Here is a 15,916-nt window from a genome sequence, read left to right on the forward strand (position 1 = left end):
TGGAAATGCACAGACGAATGCCAATATTTTAAACATGTTATTGTTATGATAAAGATTATTTATTAAATCTGGCATCTGTATTCCAATTAAGATTAGGACTTGATCTAAATAGGTAATAATGTTCATTTGCTGTAATGCGGTATTTTAATTTCAAGTTCAAATGAGTGATGTATATACAATCCATATTTTTTTTTATTAATATATGTCAGGAAACAATGTATTCTTCTTACAAAAATAAATAATCACATACTATTTTGTGTACATCACATAATGTTTATAGGTGTTTGCTTCGATAATGATGTCAATGGGCTAATGAAAATACTTTTAAATCGTAAATTTTGGAGTTACCATAGTTTCCATTCTTATTACGACCAATATTCAATTGTAACAAAATCAATGCCTTTAGAAAACTACAATTCCAAAAAGATCGCAATTTATTTTGCAAAATGAGAAATGGACAAAAAAAAACATTACAACAATTTAAATAACAAAATTTTGTTAAGTATTTTGACTGATTCTAACAAAAAAGTAATACACTTTTTAATAATCACTCTTTATAAATAGTTTTGTTTCTCTTCACATTTTTAATGCACACGATCCATTTTAATCTTCTCGCATAACATTACATTAATACGGATGATCAAACTGAGTCACTCAAAAACTTAGTTCCATACCACATGTACGTGTTAAAGTTATAAGGTAATGTTCGTGTACAAAGCAACCTAGTTTTCAAAATCAGTGAATACATCTAATGCATAAAATTTCACAAACATGAAATAGCATTACTGTTACGCATTCGGCACGTGAAATGAGAAGAATGACACCGGTTTATAAAACTAATGTCGCGTTGAATTTTCAAGCTGATGCTGTTCACTTGTTGGTCTTAAATCAACTGTTTAATGTTCAGTCCTCTTTAGTCGTCTCGCATAATTTTTATCAACTTACTTCGTCAATACCGTGAGAATTTTTGGATAAATTATATAGTTTTTGCGAAATGGGTGATTCACGAAAAAGTTGTTTAAGAAATTTTTCGTTGAATGATTGTAACATTCAATTTCGAGCAAAAATTATTGAATTCAAGAATGAATAGTCAGAAAACAAAGCTATTGATTTAAATATTAAGAAACATTATAGGATTTGTTGGTGAACCTTGTTAAACGTGTCTAGGTGTATCTAGATGTGGGAATAAAGAAAAGAAGACGAAGAAATAAGCTATATATCAGCCAGAAATGGAGAGAAGAGTTCCCGGAGTGAAGTTGTCCAACAAAACCAGCAACATTGATATGGGACCCTAAAGAATCCGTTCATCAACGTGGACTCTGCGTGGATCATGTTTGGATCATGGAGAAAACGACTAATGAAATGGCTTCAGGATGTTTACAAAAGAAGAAACAGACACCTAAATAAAAATGTAGAAACGAGTTTCAACAAAGATGCTGCCCTGACTGCACGCGCTCGGTTCAAGAGAGACATATGGAAAAGTTAAGGAGAGACCGCACCGTGGACGCGACCATTAGGTGCAGAAATTTTTACATATTAGTAGTTTTATTATGATATTATATAGTTTTTCTAAATAAATATTAAAATTCATACACGTTAAAATTTTATATCAGTAGTTTGAATGTTTGTAACAGCTGTAGAGACCCTTTATTTAATTTATTGGATTATTTTTCCACCTTTTCATAAACTTTGACACAATCGAGAGTACAATACCCGCCTTTTTTATTGAAAAGATTTTCCAAACTAATTAAACAAGGCGTTTTCAATCACTGTTATTCGGTTTTTTTATTAACACGCTTTTATTACCTTGGGTTGTATGTAAGTAACAGAACCTTTGAGCTTAATCTTCACCGTTTTCTAGAAGTCTGAATAATTTTAAACTTTGCATATGTATCAAGGACCGATGACAATGCAATAATTTGATAACAGTTTTCCATTATCCTTATTAGGACCGCCAGGACTAATGAATTCTTTTATAGTTCCTCTGTAGTGGAGTGAGAGAGAGAGAGAGCTAGTGCGAGGTCTGCGTATGTCTGCAGTTACATAATAGTTTATTAAAACAAGCTTTTTAGCTAACCGAACTAAAAAATAGAAAATAATTTTCAATTACAAAGAAATTATATTACAGTAGTAGAAGGTCAGACAATCATTCTTAATTTACATTAAAAAAACTTACAAGATACGCTTTTATAGAAAATCCAAATAAAAAAATGGAAAAGAAATTTTATTAAATTTGTATTAAAAATTTTGTAAGAAAATAATAGTCAAAAAAAAACTAAAAACACGCCTTTTATGGAAAACCAAACTAAAAATAGAAAATAGATTTTAATAAATTTAAATTAAGAATAGTATAAATAAAAAAAAAATATTTAGTTTAAAAAAAAAGCGTGGGACGCATGGCATCAATGGTTATAAATATCTTGAAAAGCACCCCACGCTTTTTTTTAAATTAAATACATTTTATTTTTTATTTACACTATTATCAATTCATATTTATTGAAATTTTTAACACTATTAAAATATGAAAATCTATTTGAGGACCATAAAAAAATTTTGGGAGACAGCGGATCTTTCTGTCTGATCGTTTTTTGTATTCAGCATGTTCCAGAGTAACCTTTGCGTGACATTTGGAAACACCGTATCGTATGGACAATCAATCGCTTTTATATAAACTATAAAACACATATATATCGGATTTAATACAAATTCATTATTTTAAAGAGAGGACGCCAGCCTCGCTGACGTCACTAATGTCACTTGTTTCAGTACGTTCCAGATATTTTAAAATGAAACTTCAATTCTTCTAAATGTTCTTGTATTTATCGAAGGTTCTTCATAATCACATTCTTTATGATACGCACTCGCTGAACTCTGCAGTCCCCTGTCGTGCGTCCAGACGTCATATTTAAACCAGAATTCAAACATAGTTCTATTCGCTTTGATTTCGTTTTACTTTTAACAATAGTAACGACGACCAATAAGGTGTTATAATAATTGATGCCAGTTATTTCCATGTTGCATCCGTCATTGAAGCTGCTCGCGGCGATATATACATTATAATTTTGTCTCTCTTTACATTTTTTTAATTATATCAATCTGTATATTACCTATAGTGCTTCAAGCAAGAGCCTTCTCGTCCCCGAGGTTAATTGCGTTGTAGACAACGTCCTATTCTATTCAATATTATTTTCCGGATGATTTTATATGGATTTAATGTCATGATACTAATCGACCTGCACTTTTCTAAATAACTTATGACTCTTATTTTTATTAAGAAAAGTTGTTGGCGATTGTACTTTTGTACTTTTTCTTTGTGGATTCTTTTTTTTTAAATTAAACTAAGGTTTACGGATGCAACGGATTTTTTTTTTTTTAACGACATAATCCCGACTTTCCGGTCTTGTGGTATCTTCAGGGATTGGATAGTAAAAAATAATAAAAAAACGCGTAGTGTCCCAAAACCTTAGTTTCATTTAAATGAGTACCCGCAATAGTCTCTGACATTATTCTATTTTTGTTGTGCATTGTAATTCTATATTTTTTACTTTTTATTAATTCTTGTAATCTCAGACTTTGTATTTATCGTTTCGTTTCATAAAAATTGATTTGAAGTTTTTTGAACAAAATTTTTATTAAGAAAACATGTGAAACTGAAAAACAAGAGCTGTCAGAAAAATCTATTTATGTATTTGTAGTTATTCAGTATCTGTAGTTAACAACAGCAAAACTTCTGTGCGCTAGAAATTCACTGTAAGCTAGCGTGATTGGTGAATTAACAACTGTCAATGTCAATTAATTGAATTCAATTCTTTAATTTATGGTCTACATATGTAGACCATAGAGATACTTATACATATAGGAGCATAATGTTTCATTATGCCAATGTCACGTTTAATCGAAATGACACGAAGGCCGTTATACAGTATATAAACTGACATTTAAAAAAATATAGAATAAAAATTTTAGATTGTCAGTTTCATTATGAGATATTGATAATTTGTCAAATTTAATTGATATAAATTGATAAAGGATTTTTTTTTATATTTGACGTATCTTTCATAATTTAAGAAAAGGAAACAAGATAGTTGTACCTTATTTTTTATTCAATAGTTAATATAGTTTTATTAACATAATTAGGACAATTAAAACAAAACAAAGTCAGAATATAGAATTCGGTTTTCTTAAATTATAATGATTTCGGATGTCTGACCAGGACTAACAGACTTCTAAACCGTGATCTTATTAAATCTTATGAATAAAGTTCTTAGTAACAGAAAATATTACGCCATCCTATAATACTGTATTAGTAACTATGATATTGCTAACATTTAAATTAATTTAAATCTCTTAACATTTAGGGTTACGTTTTTCTAAATGTTAATTTTTATTTTAAAAGTAAGTTTTTAACCACAACGTTATCATTATAACTCACAAATAGACGGAACTCTGATAGAAGAAGTTCTTATACAATAGAATAATTCGGTAGTCCTGTTGAGAAACACTATTATTATATTTGATTAATGAATATATAAGCAGTTCTAATTCTTTATTAGTCGGAGGTCTCCGGTTCTGTTCCGTTGTAAAAATTTCACTGAGCATGACTCGGCTTGATTTTACATTCATTAATTGAACGAACGCCTTGTTATGGAGAATAGTACGGACAAGGAAATGAGATCACGTTTGTAAACACAGTGACTTACACCGCGTTATGAGATGACGTCGTCATCTTCATTATTATGTAACTATAACAAAAATGGCGGACGGTTAATTTGGAGGGACACGAAATTATTGTATTTAAGTACGAAAAAATATATACAGCAGTAGAATAAAAAACTTTTCGTAAAGAATGAATTAAGTGATATTAAGAGGATAATTTTGCTTTTTATTTATGTTTTTTATCTTACAAATGATTCAGTTGATAAGGAATGTATACTCGTCATAGTTTTTATGAATGTAGTGTGTCTACAGAGATAGTATATTTATTTATGAAAAGATTCTCTCACTAATCTCATTTAATTAAAACTTAGAATTTTAATAAGAACTGTCTAAAATCTCTAGAAGTTTATTTGTAATGGTTAGTTTATTATTATTTTTTGGTCTGTGTACTCTTAACTTTAAGGTAATGATTTTCTAAATATGTTAAATTATGTATTATTTTATATAAATATTTACAAGTTAAATTAAGAAAAATATACAACATTACGGAACATTAAAACTAATTAGTATATTTGAAACGTATCGTATTTGGATATCTCAAGTAAGTACCGAGTAACGAATGCATGATTAGAATCTAGAGCCCATATTTCAAATTTCGCTGTCATCTTTGTTATGAGGTTTTATTTAATTTTTAGTCCACGTTACCTGAAAAATATACTGATATTTTATAAATTTATTGTACAGAACACAATAAAAGTAGTAACATAAAATTAATTGATTATAATGAAGCGTTCAATAATAGTCGCGAATGGTGAGCAGCCATTTACAAGCATTTAACTCGTACAGTTCTTAGTGTAACCCTTTGACTCAAAATAACATTTATAAAATTAGGTTCTACTTCCGTTATTTATTATTTTGATTATTATAATCTCTAACAAACTCCACAGGTCACAATTACTGCTTCACACTAAAACCGATGGATCACTGAAAAATATCAGCAAAGAAAATGCCCAGTCTTTTTTGCTGGTTCTGCTTTTCAAATCAGAAAGCTTTCATTTTAGTTTTTTCATAGTCAAGTCTATGTTTTTTTAAGCCAAACACTCAAAACATCTCCAATTATCCTTTAGCTATTTATGGATAGCGGCAGCCACTTTAAGTCATGTGGCAGTGTACTCACCTGTCACATTCAATTAACATCTATATAAAAATGAAACCCCATTTCCCTCGGACACGTCATCACGCGTGGACGGCTGAACACTTTCTTTTTGTCTTTGTTATTGTCAGGAGAATATTCTTATTTAAGAAAAGATTACATTACCGCAACTGTAAACTTTTTTTTTTATATTTTTTTGCTTAGCAGATTTTATGACTTGAAATTATACTATTAAAAAATACATCTAACTTTCGATATTTTTTACGAAGATTTCGCAATTCTAACTCAAAGTTGTGGGCATTACTAGTTATATTTATTGCATAAAATGTTATTCATTTAAATTTGCTGCGAAAACAATACAAAACTTCTAACCAGAATAAAATTGATATAATTTTCATTTCATTCATTTACTATTGTTCCTTTAATGAGATCTGAGACTCTCTAGAGTATACATTAAAATAAAACTAATATTCTCGTATGCACTATCGCGTCCTTTTATTATTTTAAACTACATACTATGACAGATAACAAGTTTAACTAACTGACAGACATTCATCTCGTCTGCCCGTGATCACGGTCTGGAGTATTTAGTTAAAATAATTACAAACCCGTAGCAAATCCGAAAAAATATTTTTATTTACTGTTTTTCCTTTAAAGTATGACATAAAGAATTATCAGGTTAAAATCTCGGTTGACTTTATTAGGAAGATTACTAGATTTGAATGACAAGAACCTACAGCATATTAACAGAGTACACTAATGAATATGTATTCCGTAATAGGTGGCGAACCGGAACGAGGTACAGACTCAGATGTAACTCAATCAACAACTTGTTAAGTGTTCAGCCCAAACTCACTAACTCCGCACTTAGTTTATTCAGAGTTATTAAGGTGTTTCATCACTATACTACGTGGAACAAATTAACTTGAAAGCTTCTGTTTATTGATTATAGATTTATGGACATATTTACTTTTATCTATTATAGTTTAGTACATTGAGGTTTGTTCCACTTTTATGAAATCGAGATAATGAAATTCGGTATATATACGAGTGTTACGATTTCTAATTTTGATTTTATTATAAAAAAAAAAAACATATATATCCGTTTTATAAAATATTTATCGACAGCATTAGTTTTACTATCGATATTATTACAATTCTCATATAAATAAATCGAGACTAATTCAGCTTAAAAGAACATATATGTATACACAACTCGTAAATCCATTACCTCCAAAGACTGCTCGTATTATTTTCCACAAGTCATATATGTCATCAAAGTTTCGTGAAATCTTGTGGACAGGTTCAATATATGTATGGAAATCACATTTCATGCTTTCAGAGAAATTTCAAACTTGTTGCGAAACTATTTTATTATATTCATTGACACGCAAATTTGTACAGAGAACTTTTGGTCCAAAGGCTTAAGGGGGGAGGTGGAGTCTATGTATGTATATATATACTCATATATATACTCGTCAGTGACGATGCGAATAAGCACTGCTTACGCTACCCATACACAACTAAACCTACACTGTTTAATTCTTACTTACATAGTTTTAATCATACATTACGGAATACAAATGTTCACAGACATTTAATATGTCATTTGATTCACTACTTGGGAAAATTGTTAAAAGTGCCATCTATCAACGTAAAAACTAAAATTTTCGATCGGCCGCTGCTAGCGGCTAGCGTCGCTTCCCATGTAAAGCGGCCGTATGCACAACTACTCGGTGCATATATTCCATACAAATAATCTCAAGGACGATCTACAAATCTCGTGTTGTAAGCAGGAAACATTTGTATGTGTGTGCAAAAACTATGCATGAGAGACACTGCTTCCTTAACCCTACTCGTTTTAAAAAGTCATAGAAACTGAGTTGATTGTGAAAAGAAAAAGGGACTATTTAATTTGTCGGTATATCATTCAAATATTTTTTTCACCATTTTGTTATTATTGTCTTTCTAAGAGCAAGAGAAATTTTAATTAGTGAATTTATTAACGTATTAAAAAAAAATATAGATGTGTGTTTAACGAAATGAATTACGAATACACTTTCTGTGTTGTCGTTTGATGATAAAATTAAAATAATTACAAAGGCAAGGTGTGTCACCAATTTAGATTAACTAAAAAAAGGTAGTATTCGTTTTAATAAAAAGCATTATGATAGCTAGTTATAATTAGCTAGCAGGTTGTGTACACAAATAAGTTATTTTGTTTTCCTTGTTTGTTATTTTAATATAATAATAATAAGAATGTTTAGAATGGATGAATGGATATCCCGATTTAAATTATCTTCATAAAGTAGTGATGAACGGATCGTAATCGTTTTAAGGCACTTTCGTGGCTCAGAGGTAGTTGATAGATTTATATAATATATAGACGTTAGTTCTGTTCGGAGTGCTGTAACTTTATGCGCGAATATTATCGATGTTTTGGAGGAAGAAATTATGATGAAAATCGGTATTTTTTTTTTCAAACATATTCTTTTTACCCTACCCCAAATTTGTGTGGACGCCTCTGGTACTCGTGTATATAAACTTATGTATATGACAACTTTATATAGATATTATAAGAGAGAATAAATATTATTAGCTTTAAGCAAAACAAGTTTCTGAACATGAGACACTCACTAGCATAATAATCATACGGAAATTAATTTTCATTTTACCAACTAAAATAGGATCCTTTTGTCAATCCCGTGAAATAATAAAAATCCTCTGAAATAAAACGTTAATTTTAATATCTCAATTTGATTCTTTACATATATTTGTGATCTCTTAAAAAAATTTCGACGATTTTTCATGAATTATGTAAGAGAATAAAATTAAACAGGAATATGAAGAGAATTAACTGTATACCTCGTAGTTATATTCTAGCAATATTCACATAGAGACGTCTGTTAACACGGTCTAATTTCTAATTACTCATTGTCGCGCTGGACATACGAGTCTAATGGACAGGATGTCGCACTTCAAGCACACTGACACTGTATTCCACAGAAACAGAATAATTAATACATTATCCTTCTTATGTTACAGAAAAGGAAAATTTTATCAAAATGTTTATTTCACTTTCCTCCCAAATGACTGTCCTGATTTTCAGCTTATTCAGCATACACAAAATGAAAATGATATTATTCAAAGCATACAATTTTTAAAAAGAAATTCCAAAATCAAATTCTTTTCGCAAAAAGAGAACTGTTGTTTTTTTTTGACGTCAACGTAAAAAAAAAACAACGAAAATAAATATGTAGAAAGTGAATGAATTACGTATTATAAAGATTTGCCTAAGTCCAAACACTCGATTACGTAAATAATGCAGAGAAAAAGCCTTGTTTGACTTCATTATCTAACAAATGAATGATTCATACTTTAATCATTGTTGTTTTGTGTGTGTGAGTTTGACTCAATTTTATTTTAGACGCAGAGAAATAAATAGCACGATTTTATCTGATACGAGATTAGACATTCTAAAAAGAGTTTTAACTAAACATATATATATTAAAAATATAAAAAAACTACGAAAAGCCCCAGCAAGCAATCACATTATCGTCGCGTAAACCAACCCGCCTATTACCTGATTAAACATGTCTTATTCCGATAATAGCTGACTGTATCAATATGTCCCTCAAAGTCACATCAGGTTCTATGCAATATATATTCTTCATAGGAAAATCTAATTACGTTTCGCAATTTTATATTATCTGAGCTACATTAAAACAATGATTTGTGAAACGAAAACTTTATGTTTTTAAAGAAACAGCAGTCGTAAGAAGTAACGCACTTCGTCAAAAACCTTTAAATATCTCGTTATGACAGTAATTCAGACTATAATTATTTGTACAATTTCATTTGTAAATAAAAGTAGGTACATTTAAAACTGCATAGTCCTTAATACGAACTACAACTTTCATCGTTTGTGAATCTGATGAATCAAGATTTCGTATCTACATGCCCGACTTGACACCGCAGAAATTAACTTGAAATAAAATGACAAAGAGATGCCAAAAATTATAAATAGGGGAATCGAAAACCTAAGTGTCTTTATGGAGAATACGTTCACATTCCTGGCTCCGATAATAAGAATTATATGTCTGTAATGAAAGCAATGAAGACAATTTAGCGGCGGGTAAAGTGATTTTTTATACATTTCCTTCATGCGGTCCGTTCGAGAAAATCAGGAAATGTTATTCTGTGTAAATATGGATGCTACTTTTATTTTCTCAATTAGATTTTTTATAAATAAACATATGATTTACCCATTTAGATTTATTATAGTAATTAACATTTAGTTGTTGCAATTTAGTGATAGTTTTCAAAGCAAATTTTTTTTATTCACATTTAGTTTATATGGCAAATAATAGTCAGACAATACACGATTCTGCTTCTTCCGGAATATCGAGTTCCGGTTTCTTTACCAACTAAACCACATGTCCCAAGAGAAGTCGGTAAATGAGGCATTTCATATAGACCGCAAAAAACACTAAATAAGGATATATCTATTTCTTTCAATGTATACAATTAAAACTACAGTGAAATTGTTTCCCGAGGAATTAAATGTTAAGCCGTTATCACATTGCCTGGTAGTATCTGTATTACATACATCTATTTCTCCATTCCATTACACCCTTTAGTTGTGTTAAAGTTCCTAGTACATAGCGTGTAGAATATAGAACAAGCTACGGTATGTTGTGAGGGGCTCGAGTCGGGTTCCAGTAATTACACACAAATGTGTAGTCTAATGGACATACACCACAGCCACTTCGTCTCAAAGTTTTTCTTTCACAATGGTTATAGGTAGTAATTTTGCAATTTAAATTGTTTCTTGAATTTATGGCCTTCAATTTAAAATGGCACAACATATTCAGCCTATGTCAAATAGATTGGAGGGATAAGCAAGGAGGACGGTTAGTGAAAGCTGGCGATAAATAAAAAGGTGAAATGTAATCGGTGCCGGTAACAGTAATTCATTTATATCGTATTTTTTGTGTGTTCCAAAAATCACTAGTTATCGTCAAACAATAATGTACTTTTACTTATATGTTCAATACTAGTTACACGTCGAGGCTTCGCTGGCGTAATGTTTCTGACTCGGAAACTCTCAAACTCCTCCTGTTTAACCATTTGTTGACTAAAAAGTATACTAAATTTTAATCTTACACTGCTCTGACTGTGTTATATTTATCATTATTAAATTCAAATCAGTAATTACTTGATTGAATACCAAGTAAAACAAACATCAACACACTAACGAAACGAAAACCTTTTCACTACACAGTGATGATCACAAATTACGCAACAAGTGACCTTTATTCGTCTATCTCATTGCTCATATTACTGCCAATTTATTATGTCCAGAAGCAAATTAACATTAAAAATAACATTTCAATCATAAAACTTAAAGTGACGTTGACATTGTGAAAAAATTCCAGGATCCCGGTGCGAATGAAAACATAGCATAAAAAACTTAAAATGATCTGACAAAAGCAGTATACCTGTGTATTCTAAGTCTGGTTAGCTTGGATACTAAAAAACCTTTAATGATAAATTCAAACATGGCTTCGGGAAAATCTTGTCTATAATTATAACAAGCCAGTCTAATCGTCTAAGAGTTATTAGTAATATTATAGCTATTTGAAATTAATAACAGTTACTTAGTGCTCCATAAATAAAGCGTTGTTTGAATAATGACATAGGTATTATTTTAAAACATAAACATGAATTGTTGTAAACTAAAGTCTGAAATCATACAATAAAAGGCTATAAATTTATGGTGGCCGCAATTAATTGAAGTCATAAATCCATAGCGAACGTATAAGACGTCCTCAATGAGAACACTGCCGTTATAAGACATAGCTATTTTATGAACCGATAAGGAAAAACTAAACTAGAAGGTAACGAAAAGGTCGAACCACTTAAAATGTTATATAACTTTAGAATTTTATTTTTCAGCTTCTTTCATTCTACCGTTATTCTCTTCGACCTTGTTTTTCTTCTTTCTTACTTAGATTTTTTATTAATAGATTTATTGTCGACTTATTTATTTCATTATGGACTCGATTTGTAAAAACTCTTGATTGTGTTAGAGTTACAATTATAATTCATTTTACTCAAACACGTTGGAATCGCTGCTGACAAGAAAATAATTAAGTTAATTCAGAATGAAAAATGACAATTATATGAAACAAATTTTTTTTGTAAACTCATTTTGTTAAAAAGTCAGACACATTTGTTAAGGTAACCATTCGTTTAAATATATAGTATTTAAAAAATTAAATAAAATGCATTTAGATATTCTAACCAGAGACAAGAAGTGTGAATTTTTATTACAGTCGAAATAAAATTATATCGTATTAGAAATAATAAACTGGCGCTCTGCTATTATTATATTTTCGTGACTCACAGTCAATGTTTGAGATATAATATATATATATCTATTGTAACAAGTTGAAAAATAATCAAATAGGAAATGTAAACAATGAAATAAGCTCTTGGTGTTGCCTATCCCATAAAATTATTGGCTGCCCGATAAAAACTTTCAATCCCATTATGTTGGCAACAAAGAATAACCCTACAATAAATTACAAGATATCCCCAAACCAATACAGAATAACAGACAGAACTGGACTAATTATTCGGAAATATATAAATTTATATATATATAAATTTATATATATATTAATTCAAACTGAAGTTGTGGAATATTTTGCCAATATCAACGTTTTTATAAGGAAATACTTTAACAACTAACATTATTTCGATAATGCCTAAAAGCCTTTATTAGTCAATAGACAAAACCACTTATAATGTTTACACATTCGTTATATAATTACAACGACGACTTATGACTTATTCCACGATCAGTGCGCTGCAGTTCCTTGATATATTCTGTATTAACGCCAAGTATTTATTTTCTGTATACAACATTATTCTGCCAACATCAGAGACTCCGTAATGGTCGCACACATCAATGTTTTTATCAATATATCTGCGCTTATCTTCGATAAAAGCCAAAGCATTTGAAAGCTTACTCCTTATCGGAACATGGACTCACTTGTTACAAATGTTTATTTCGTACTTATTTTTTCGATGCATTAAATAATTTTGGATTTTTTTTTTTTTTTTTGTAAACAGACGGAATCGACGGATTCGAGAATTAAGCTGAACGTTCAGAAATATTTTTAACAAAATATACAGCTTTTTTATGGCCATTTGTATTACCTTCCTGAGATTGTCGATAAATTAAAGCGGTCACTTTGAAATGCAATTCACATATAGGTTTATTACAATTCTCTCGGATCGTTAATAGCGCTGTGATTGTATATACATATATACTTTATAAACGTACATGTGCGTAAATATATACATGACCTACGTACGGGACAAATCTTTCAAGTAGGTTTCATATCAATCATCCTTAACTGTGTAACATTAAATTGTACATACATATTCGAATGACAATGCACGGTTAGCGGGACATAATTTAAAATGGAATATGACGAAAATGATAGTAAAATTTAATACCTTTATTAATCAAGTATAATAGAAATTTAAGATATACCTTTAACGTCAGAAATTCAATGATAGAAAATTTTTAATCTACTATATTACACTTCGCCATTTATTCGATAAAACCTCCACCGAGATGAAATCAGAACATAGATAATATATTACATCTGTTAAATCCTTTTACTGTTTTAAATAAACGTTGTCACATTTTACAGTTTATCTACAAATCCAAGCGCGTGTAAACCTTCGACACGATAAACGTTTAAAATCCACTAAAAAAAATCGCGCACAACAACGTTGTGTGAGCGTAAGATTTAAAAGATATTAAGGATTAACGGTAGATATGATACTAGCAAAATATAACCTTACATAATACTGTGACAGTTTTTATCTTTTCTGCACCCGTTATCTAAAGATATCCTCCCGCAAATAAACTGATTTATTTTTCTAAACCCCAAAGTATATTTTAATTCTAATCAAAACAAAATACAGATTAAATAAATCGAAGCAAAAAATATATACGTTCGTAGCAACTAGCTTAATAATTAATAAAAATTTAATTAGTTTATTTGCATTTATACAACTTCAGTCGATAAATGCAATCGATTTCTTTACAACTCCCACGGTTACAAATTAATTGTTCATTGATTTGAGCACAATGAGATGTGCAATAGAAAAGTTGCTAGCAAGCTACTGTGAATGTCTATCTGTCTTCGTAAATCTAGTGAACATAAGAAATACACACTACGTTAATATAGAATATGTAACTCGCAGCTAGTTATTATAAATACAACACGCACTAAGGCTCAATGCACATGTGATTCATTAAATTCGTTTTAGTATTTGATCTCACAACTAACTGAATGAAGTAATATATTTTCGTCTTACTTAAATTCGTATAATTATTATAAAACGAAACTTACCTTTACATCAATTATATAAAAATCCAAACATGACAATAAAAACCCAAATGTATATTTGATATCTAGAAGCTACTTCTATCACATTTTTCTAATTTTAATAAAATCACTGATTCCACAAACGCTACAAACCGTACCCGTGTGATCAACACATGCAAGCCGCGCGGAGTCGGTCGCTATACTGAAACGAGTAACAAGTAAAACAAAATATTTGTGATGTCATAACGTCCAGTAATTTAAGTTCGTTATCTCGTTTAAGATGTATTAGAAACCTAACAAAATGGATATTTAATTCAATAAATTAACAACGTAACGCTTTAGTTGTAGATACATTATCTTAAGCGTTCCTAAGCGTATTTTAAATATATTATAATAGATTTTACAACACGTCGCCAGTCGGTTGCGTTACATACTTCCTTGTAAATAAACCGACTTAGTCTTTAATCATCATAGTTTTTAATATCATTTGGTTAAATTAAAATATTATAAATAAAATTCTTACAAAATATCTAATCAAATTTATGTATAATAATAGTTTGCTCTGTCTAAAAAATTAATGCCATCCGAGAGCGAGGCATCCGTGCTACTTGTTGATATACATTAGTAGTTAAACCTTTGAAAGTCACATAATCTATACCTTAAAAAATATTATAATCTATAAATTTCACATTGATATTTTGTTCCCGTTTTAAAAAAAAACATCTCTCCAGTGAACCAATGTATGACACTTCGTTGTTAAATATCAATTCCTTTTAAACAGGGAAACTTTGTTATAACATATCGGTTATAATTTAATTATAACTCCGTGTAAATGCCAAGAGACCGCAAACGATATCGAATATAGATATTTTTACTTAATAATTACCCAAAAGAAAACTATATACATACACTATACACATAGATAGTAGGGGTAGAATGGGTAAAGTTGAAACGATTTAGCTTTTATCCTACAGATATAGAACACTAACAGATTAAAATAAAAACAAAACTATGAAAACACCTCTTATTGGTATTTCTTTTAAATAATCTCTTTCATTATTGTCCGATTAATCGCAAAATTTTATGAGTAATTTCGTAAAATTAACATTTAAAGACGAAGATAAGTTCTCGCTTCCTTGTCGTTGACACTGGGTGTCAGACAGCCGTTTTGATAAAACTATAAACATATATATTGACCGTTGTATAATGTTTCAATAATAATCTTACAATAATAATTTAACACGTCTCGTATTGAACATGACAACTTAAATCTTAGGCCTAAGGAATTAATATTTAATTATAGGAATTTCAATATTATCTAATTCTTACAGAATTCTGTGCTCTGATTGTAATACAAAAAGTAGAATGAAATGACAATTGCATTAAAAGAATTAGATTTTTGAATTAAATTCGTAATTACGCAATGTTAATAAGGAATGCTTTATTTGTAATTTGTAATTTTGAGACTACTCTTACATAAATAAGTTTAAAATCCCACAAATACATGAAAATGAATACGAAAAATTACAACCAAGAAGAGAACAATTAATAAAATAGTAGGAATCAAATTAATGCATCTCCTAGACGTTTCTACATCGCTGAACCAATATTCATTCACGAAAAAAAATGGCACAGAGCATGAGAAGTTATTTCTTTTATTATATGTTAGTTAGAACTTATATGTTAGGACAGA

General features: G+C 29.7%; 1 protein-coding gene across 6 annotated transcripts in view; it reads right to left on the bottom strand.

Annotated features, from left to right (window-relative positions):
* Positions 1-14,430, bottom strand: part of LOC116765866 (adenylyl cyclase 78C-like) — a 51,365-nt gene extending 36,935 nt beyond the window's left edge. For 3 of the 6 annotated variants that reach the window (XM_061526713.1, XM_032655518.2, XM_032655510.2), the window contains exon 1: positions 14,248-14,430. The gene's annotated coding sequence lies outside the window, so the exon portion shown is untranslated. The remainder of the gene's footprint in view (positions 1-14,247) is intronic. The other 3 variants (XM_061526712.1, XM_032655502.2, XM_061526710.1) reach the window with 1 other exon arrangement.
* Positions 14,431-15,916: the final 1,486 nt, after the last annotated feature.

This window comes from Danaus plexippus (genome assembly GCF_018135715.1).
Source record: "Danaus plexippus chromosome 3 unlocalized genomic scaffold, MEX_DaPlex mxdp_25, whole genome shotgun sequence".
In the NCBI taxonomy this organism is placed as follows: domain Eukaryota; kingdom Metazoa; phylum Arthropoda; class Insecta; order Lepidoptera; family Nymphalidae; genus Danaus; species Danaus plexippus.